Here is a 9,698-nt window from a genome sequence, read left to right as displayed (position 1 = left end):
TATTTCTATGTTGGATATCATAAAAAAAATCCTAAAGAATTTATAATCGCCTACCAAAATCCAATACTGTTGTTAACCAAATCGTAGATAAATTGAATAAAAAAATATAAAATGTTAATTATTTAATTAATTAATAAATCCACAATTGATTGACACAAGTGATTGATATGGTATTCATCAAGACTCCCTAATTGCTTGTGAATTGCATTGGTAAAATGTTAAATAATAATATTCAATATTAATAATAATAATAATAATAATAATAATAATAAATAATAATAATATCTTAACATGACCTGTAATTACGGTACTCTTGATCCACCATCCTGATAAATTATAGTATGTTTATGTCAGTTATCTTAGAACATTCATTTGCCATGAGTAACACCATTTGAATAGAATCTTTCTTAACAGTGCTTATTGGGTTTTCTTTATCTATAAAACCATATTTGCCATAATTTAATGAAATACCTAATCCACTGTGTAAAGGCATAACCATGAAATTCTCATAATAGAGTTCACCAATATTAATAATAATAATAATATTTCTCTTATCAAAACCGTTACTGAGTTCCCATAATTTCAATATCTTCCTTCTAGGTGCAATAAACAATACTTGCTTTAACCTGAGAATTCAGTAACTTTAACTCACATAATGGACCTTGGTTGTTGTTGCACACAAATCTAAAGCTTTACTTCCGATATATGCGAGTGACCCTTACTTAGATATCGTAAAATTAATCTAGAAAAGACAGACTCTCCCACTTTAAATAAACATACACTAATTTATGCTAATATGTACACCAAGCGAGATAACGCAGCCAGAAATCCTAACCTAATACCTAAAGTTCCACTAATATATACATATATGAACCTTGTCATCAGCACACACCACACTTTTGGCTTATTTCAGCGTCTCAACATATTATAATTCGCTGAAATATAGCCATGACCCATTGCAAATGTTACTGTGGCTTCTTCAGAATAAAATGCATAGACAATGCACAGACAATACAAGAAAGTACCTAAATAATGGCTGATATGAGGCAAATAAAAATAATAAATATGTCCAATATTAATAATAATAATAATCATCTGTTAAAACCAATAAAATAGTTCCTACTGGCAAGCATCCACACCAACCCAGTTGCGTGATCCCTGTTACCAACCTAACTTTAAAATATCATTTAAATGCGTACTATACTTTCTCTGAATAGAACGATATTGTGTCACGGCTAAACCATTTACATGTATCATCTGGTCCTTCTAACTCGTATACCTTCTTTAACTGGCTTATTTATTTCCTCACATTTATTCATTTACGACGTCATCATCATTTCTTATTCTGCACGAATTCTATTACCTCTCAGCTATCACGCTGATACTTATATTTCCATTTTTATTGAGAATATGTTCGCCATACTCTTTGTTCTCCATACTTATCTTCAGGTAAATAACCTCATGTGTTACCATATACTCTCAACTACGGACCTTCAAACATCTCAAATAAATTACCGTTGCTCAATATCGTTCTTATCATTTGACAACACCTTGTTTTACCTGAGCCAAAATAAATCCTTTTATTTAGCATTGTTCACTCAACTGTCTAACCGCGTTACTTGCCATAGCAACCAATATGTGGATGTATCAGTGTTACTGTCGTCCCAACAGAATTCTCGACAGTAACTATTGAATATATATATATATATATATATATATATATATGTTTTATTATCATTAATTGACTTCATCACTCCTCCACCACGATAACTGTGCTTGCGTGAAACAAAAAAAATTCCGCCTAAATGCAATACTGACAATGCTACTGATAATAATAATAATAGTGCGGGTATATGCGAAACACCATTATAATTGCCTCCAAAATATAACTTGTTCGATACTAACAAATTAAATTTAGTACACACACGATTAATAACAATAATAATAATAATAATAAATATTTACACTACTCATAAACAGAATTATCCTAATTTTCTGGCTGTGTACTCGGGTTTACAGTTACATCATCGTCACTCGCATACCTATCTAAATAAAGATACCATTATCAAAGGAAAGCTTTAGATTTTTAAATCAAACATGAGATTGTGTACTCACATTGATGCCATTTCGGGATCACCAGGACTAAAGGCAGCCATGTTGTCTTACAGATTCATGACCAACATGTTAATATCATTGACCATTCTTGCTGTATCCGGCATTGGCTTATATTACTACTTTCCAAGCTTGCTTGACACTTTGCACACGTTTATTTCCTACTCATAATATTAAACACGATAACTTGTTTTAAAACTAGACATTACACTGTAATACATATATACACACATACGCAGTACTCAGATATTTTGGAACTTGGATTTTACGTACTCTGCTTTAACACACTGCTGCTTCTCACGTAGCGAAGTCTTGCATGGGCTCAACGGTTTCCTTTGTAAAGCCCCAGCTGCGGGAGAAAGTGTCCACCCCCACTCGACCTAAATACTTATAGAGAGGGAGAGTATTTCCTCCGCTCAAATGTTTCAAACATACTAACAGCTCCGCGGTAGCAGGCTAATTGTTCTCCACCATTTACGGCTTACACATATATTTTAAACTGTTTGGGTTGCTCTGCGGGCTACACACTCTAACTGCGTCACCTAAGATGCGACTACTGCATAATTCAAAGTTTCGTCTTCGCCCTACATAGACTGAACACTCGTAAAATCTGTCAATTTAATACTCCACTCACTTGGGTGGTTTTAAATACCTTAACAGCCCAACTACTGTTTATAAAGCGTATTTCCACCTCCACTGTAGTAATAAATACACACAATTCTGTACCTTTGTACTTGAATACGGAGCAAAGTTAAGACACGTCTGACCGCCACAGGACTCTTGATGATGACTGACCCGTGAGAAGCCACTACTCGGGGATGTTGGCGCACTAATCGGCGTAGGAACACTAATTCTTGCCACTAAAAATCCCAACCAAAGGAATGCTGGGTAGCTCCAAAACAAAGTTACCAAAAACATGAAATGCTTTGTACACACAAATTGCATCAATTCTTGTTACTGCCATGATGCATCGTGACTCTAAAATTGTTCGTAATTTCTTTTACAATACAGTAGGCGTTAGTTGGACTATATCTTCTGCCGCGCTGATAAACCACTCTCCACGCTGGCAAGGGGTTCCCACTGCCGGTGATAACAAACATCTGGATACACAATATTCCAATCCATTTGCCACAAACCAATAAGTTAGTTCAGAATTACTATAATAATTACTGACATCTCCTCTTAATATAATCTTCCTTAAATACTGACAGGGATTAATTACAAGCCACATATCATTTGGTCGCGCTAATTTTGAAATTATTTAAATGCAGCAATCTGATTATAGCACATACTCCGCTGTTCATCTATATGGACGAGTTCATTCCAAAATAAGGGGATTCGGGTATTTAGAACCATGATTCTCCATCTCAGTCACTCCTGCCAGTACTTTTCCATTCTAACTACGCAGTTCCAAAAGATGATGTAATAACAGGTGTCCCAATAATTTATTTTTAGCAGAGAAAGAAGCGTGGGTTCCTATCAAGGCTTCATTCTCACGAGCTAGCTACCAGAAATTTCCAATGCTGTCCCTTTGTTTAAGAACGCTGGCTATTACTATTTATTAACAAATACAATTATTAAAATGTTGCCAATCAGACTCATCCGATGGGTGCAACACTCTCCCACTTTAAATAAAATTTTCGAGAGTATCGAGAAAATTTTTCCACCTCCGTGTTGATAATGTAACTTGTGTGCATCACTTGCAACCATCTGTGAGTCTGTACTATTTTATGCTCTATTTGACTTAAGCAAGTTACTCCGGAGCTCTTGATTCTCTTGAAGAAGGCGTCTCTGTTCCTCTATTAACTGTTCTGCTATATTTAGTAAAACTTTCCTCAATTCTACTTGTTCTTGCAGACATACTGGACAGCAATCTCTTCTCTCTTTTCCCTGGCGTTGGGCCGAAATGGTGTTGTCTTCTTCCTCGGAAACAAGGGATGTCGCCTCCTCATCTGATGATGAATCCGTGTCCTCCGCATCTTCTTCCTCCCTCTCGGAGCAGACGTCATCTTCTTCTGATGATTTTCCCCACTGTTCGGCGATGTTAACTTGTGGTGGAACCTCGTGTCGTGGCTGTCTATAGAGTTTCAAGTTTGAAGCATTGAAAATGACTTCGTTGTTCCCGTCCAGATCCGTTATCTTGTATGCATTGTTGTTAAAGGTTTGAGTGACACGATATGGGCCTATGTAAAGTGGTGCGAATTTAGCATAGTATCTAGCTGCAGGTACTGAAGTAGCTGGACGTCGGACCAATACAAGTTCTCCCACTCTCAGCGGACGATGAAATCTTCTTCCCTGAACTCTCCTCAAGCGACGCTGCGCTTGTTGTTGCAGATGTTCGGCTACCTCTCGTATTCTTATTTCTGGTGCAGGTTGTGCATCCACTGGGCTATCCACGACAGCGTGCCAAGGTCTAGCGGGATATTGATTCAAATGAACCACTGATGGTATAGATCCTGTTGCTTCATGGATTGTGTTATTGATACAGTCAGTAATCACTGGCAAAAGTTTCATCCATTTGGCATGTACATTAGGGATATAAATCCTACAAAATTTCGAAATAACCTTCATAACCCTCTCAGATGGGTTACTCTGAGGATTTCTAATAGAACTCATAACATGCTTGATGTCTAGCTCCTGTAGAGTTGCTTTAAATTGAGCTGCTGTAAATTGGGGCCCATGGTCAGTTAGTAAACTTTCCGGTTTTCCCATACCAGGAATTATACTCCGAGTGAGGCATCTTACAACAAGTTTAGTGTTTGCCTTTTGCATGGGAAATAAGGTGGTAAATTTTGAAAATACGTCCATTGTCACCAAGATAAACCTGTTTCCCCTAGTGGACTTCGGAATTGGACCAAAAATATCCATTGCGTACAACTCCTTGGGCTTACTTGGCAACAACGGAATAGGCATTTGCCTAATAAGGTATGAATTTGCCTTAACCCTTTGGCAAATGTCGCAGGTAATAATTGCTTCTCTTACAGATTTTCTAAGGTTTTTCCAAATAAAGTTCTCTTGAATGGTAGCCACTACTTTGTCAATTCCTCCATGTCCTGTAATCCGGTGAACGTGCCAAATAATCTCTTCCTGGAGTTGAGATGGAATTACCACCCTTAATTTTGTATGATCCTTGTCCAAATATCTGACCAAAAGATTATTTATAATTAGGTATTCCTCGGCCTCTTTCTGAATTTCTATATAGTTAGGATCCCCTTGCTGAATTCTTCCCTGGAGAAAGTCACTTAATCTACTCAAAGTAGCATCTGCCTGTTGATAGCGAGCTAATTGACTCAAATGAAGCAAAACTTCTTGGTCTTCCTGTACGAGGTCAACATAATTTGCTTGCTCCTCTTCTTCATTAGGGTTTCTGCTGAGAATATCTGCAATGATGTTTTCTTTACCAGGACAGTGTTCTATTGTGAAATTAAACTGCTGCACATATAGAGACCATCGTGAAACTCGTTGACTAGAAACAGCCGTTTTTAACATAAATATGAGTGCCTTATGATCGGTCCTGATCTTTACTGGAAAACCATATACTATCTTCTGCCAGTGTTGCAGCGCTTGAACTATGGCCAACATTTCCAATTCTGTGGTGCTATAGTTGACTTCATGTTTCCTCAACTTTCTACTGTAAAATGAAATATATCTTTTGGCATTTGGTGGGTGCTCTTCTTCTTGGAATAATACCGCACCAATTCCAACGTTGGAAGCATCCGTTTGCAGTACAAATGGTAACTCAAAGTCTGGGTAAGATAATTTGATACTTCTGGAAAGCAACTCCTTTGTTCGCTGGAAAGACATCTCCGTTACATCCGTCCATCGCCACTTATTATTCTTGTGCAACAGGTCTTGCAATGGAGCCACCACCTGAGTATAATTAGGACAGTGGTCCGCAAAGAATTGGCACATACCCAAGAATTGCCTGATGTGCTTAATCTTCCTGGGCCTCTGAAAGTTATTGATGGCCTCTAATTTTATTGGGTTGGGTCGGATTCCTACGCCATCTATGATATGCCCTAGGAAAAGTATTTCAGTTTGGCAAAAGTGAGATTTCTTTAAATTGACCTTAAACCCCGTATCAATTAAATTTTGGAACAATAGACTGACTCGTTGTAAATTTTCCTCGAATGATGTGCTTGGGATAATGATGTCATCGATAAACCTGGTTGTAAATTCCTTGACAGCGTCAGCCAGGTTCCTGTCCAAGGCTCTTATCAATGCTGCGCTGCTTTCTTCAGGCCAAAGGGTAGACGTTCAAAGGTGTATGTATGCTGGTCAAATATAAAGCCAGTTAGTAATTTTGATTTCTCCTCTAGTTGGATGTGATGAAAAGAAGAGGTCAGGTCTACCCCCGTAAACATGTTCATCCCTTTGAAACGACGGATGATATCCTTAATTGGAGGCGCTTTATCATTTTCTGGAATAAGTTTTTCATTTACTTGTCGTGCATCCAAGCAAATGCGCAGCGACCCATCTGGTTTGACAACTGTGACTAAATTGTTTACAAAAGGTGTAACTCTTTTAGCTATAATCCCATTTTCTTCCATTTCCCTTATAATCCTTTTTACTTCCTGATAATGTTTTTCGGGAATTGGGTATGGCTTCCTCTTGTATGGACGCCAATCTGTTACATTGAGAGCGTAGGCAAAATTCGGAATTTTTCCAACCTTTGAATCGAAAACTTCTTGATACTTTATAAGCATATCCCTCAGCTGTTGTTTTTGTTCCTTCGTACCACTGAACTCCGCCACCTTGACATCAATTAATTCTTCTAGTTCCGATTGAATCTCACTATTAAAAATATCCTGAAAAATTTCCTCGTGATCCAAAACATGCTCTATCTCTTCAAGTTCCACACCAGCCTGATCTACACAGTTAATTTCCTCACTCCTTCCGACCTCTTGACTCATTTGTATACGTTCGTTGCCATCTATTTTGCGAAATTTAATAGTGTTCCGTGCCAAATCTACTACAGCATTAGTTTCCCTTAAGAAGTCTGCTCCCAGGATGACATTGTAATTCATCCGCGACATGATGACAAACGGATGTGTAAAGGATGAATTTCCAATCTGTATATCTAAAAGTGTTTGTGACTTGCAAGTTGTAGTTTTGTCCGGCACGATTCCTCTAATTTTTAATGCCGATACAGGTATTTCTGGTAGGTTGTGCCTTTCTTTCAAATCCTCAAATAATGTTCTAGAAATAATGCTAATCGTGGCGCCGGTGTCAGCCAATGCCCTTGCCTGTGTGCCATGTATTCGGACATTAATAACAGGTAGTTTCCTAACTTGCGTTGCTTCCTTTTTAATTGGATCCTCTAGCAGATCTGATGGTTCAACAACCCAAGAGTCTACTTGTGCTACCACCCATTCACTTGCATTTTCATCCACTAAGCCAGTATCCTTCCATTTAGATGCATTTAGCAATCCAAAATTGACGTTTTTTTTCTTGACTGTTACCCCCAGGTGGGTAAGCTTGAGCCATTGGATTAAGCGATTGTTGGCGTCGACCATCCTGCTCCCTTGCTCGCTGAAATTCTATACTCTCTGCTCCAGTGAGATCGGGATTTAAGTCTTGTCTGTCCAACGCTTGCTTCCACTTTTGTTGCTCTTGCTGTTGCTGTTGCTCCCGCAGTTCCTGCACATACCTTTTCTTCTCATAATTGCGGTATTCCGGATTCCTGTAGCCTGATCTCTGCGATGGATGATCACTCCACGTTCCTCTTCGACTGTACCGTTGATATGGCTGACTTCTATTCCTATTTTGGTATCTATTTTGCTCCTTGTTCCAGTATCTTCTCGAATATGACCTGGGATAATTGTAGTTCTGTTGATACTGCCGATGTTCATAAAATTCTCGACCACTTGGTGTATTCCTCTCATTCGGTAGTCGTCTTGAAATTGTACCAGTGACACGTCCCTTCTCGTCTTGTTTATCATTTGCCTTCACCGCGTCAACTACAAATGCCCTGTGCTCTGTGGCCTTGGCTTGCCTCGGAGTGCTCATATTTACAGTGTTGTCCAGCTGTCGCAAAATTCCTTCCGCTTCCTCAGGACTTTGTGCTTTGGCGGTAATCATCATCCTTTGTACATCTGGAGGAAACTGCTTTACTATGGCTTGAACCAACTCCTGTTGACAAGGAGGATTATCTAGCTCTTTCATCTTGACCAGCTGGTTCAAAAAGTAATCACTGTATCTCGTAGGCATACTGGAATTGTACTTTCTGGAATACAACTCAAGCCTTAAATTCTGTTGAGCGTCGCTTCCCCAATACCGATTCAGAAATGCCTTTTCAAAATCTTCGAAAGTTTCAAATAAAAATCGGAAACCAATAAACCATGTTTTAGGAGAGCCCTCGAGATATCTTTCTGCGATTCTCAACCTCTTTTCTTCAGGTACTTGCATTTCCCTAAAGTAGGCCTTAAGATCTTTCAGTTGAGGCGCGCGGCTGTGAGCTTGCATCCGGGAGATAGGGGGTTCGAATCCCACTGTCGGCAGCCCTGAAGATGGTTTTCCGTGGTTTCCCATTTTCACACCAGGCAAATGCTGGGGCTGTACCTTAATTAAGGCCACGGCCGCTTCCTTCCAACTCCTAGGCCCTTCCCATCCCATCGTCGCCATAAGACCTATCTGTGTCGGTGCGACGTAAAGCCCCTAGCAAAAAAAAAAAAAGATCTTTCAGAAACATTTTTGGAGTTAACGACCCACTCCCGTTAAATTTTCTCGGTTGTTCGTCAGTAATCTTAAGCACATTTATGAGATTTGCCGGTGCAGCAACTGTTTGTCCACCTCCAACTGAAGTTAATGGAGTATTGGATTCCTTGTTAACCAACAAATCCCGGAACGGATTAGCATCTGTCACTACCTGTGGTGTCGTGGTTTGAGCCAGCTGTTTCTTAATTTCGCTTTGTTCCTCTGTCACAAATTTTATTAACGTTGCTAAGTTATCACTTTGTACTTGCAACTGGTGTATTTCCTTATTTAGGACTTGTTTCACCTCTTCTCTAACCCCTTCTTCACTAGAGATCAAGCCTTTATCTAACTGTTCCCATATACTATTCATGTCCACCTGCCATTCAACTATGTCTTCTTTCATGTCAGCGAATTGTTGTGTCACCTTTTCCTGGTCTGCTACCCGGTTGGCCTCGACCGTTTTGAATCCCTGGTCCAACCTTTCCATGGTTTCCTGCATTTTAGTGCTAACCGCCGTAAGGTTATCACGTGTCTCCATCTCCACCTGATTGACCCTATCTTCGATCATAACGATCTTTTGTGACATCTTTTCACACTGAGCTTGCACTTCTTCTTTGGTTTCTTGCAAACTTTTTGTAAATGATATGCTTACATCGCCTATCTGCTTAATTAGTTGCTTATGTGCAACGGCTAAACTATGCAACTCCTGCTTAGTGTGTGCCCTATTAGTCTCGCAGAGCTTTAATAACTTTTCTTGGTTATCTAGGAATTCCTTTCTCAGTTCGCCCTGACTACTAACAATTTTATCATCGAGTGTCTCCAACATAGCCCGCGTATCCTCTAGTTTCTGGGAAAAACTTTCAGTTACGTTCCTAGTGATTTCATCTTTA

Source organism: Anabrus simplex, chromosome 1 (assembly GCF_040414725.1).
Source record: "Anabrus simplex isolate iqAnaSimp1 chromosome 1, ASM4041472v1, whole genome shotgun sequence".
Classification (NCBI taxonomy): domain Eukaryota; kingdom Metazoa; phylum Arthropoda; class Insecta; order Orthoptera; family Tettigoniidae; genus Anabrus; species Anabrus simplex.
This window is presented reverse-complemented; position numbering follows the sequence as displayed.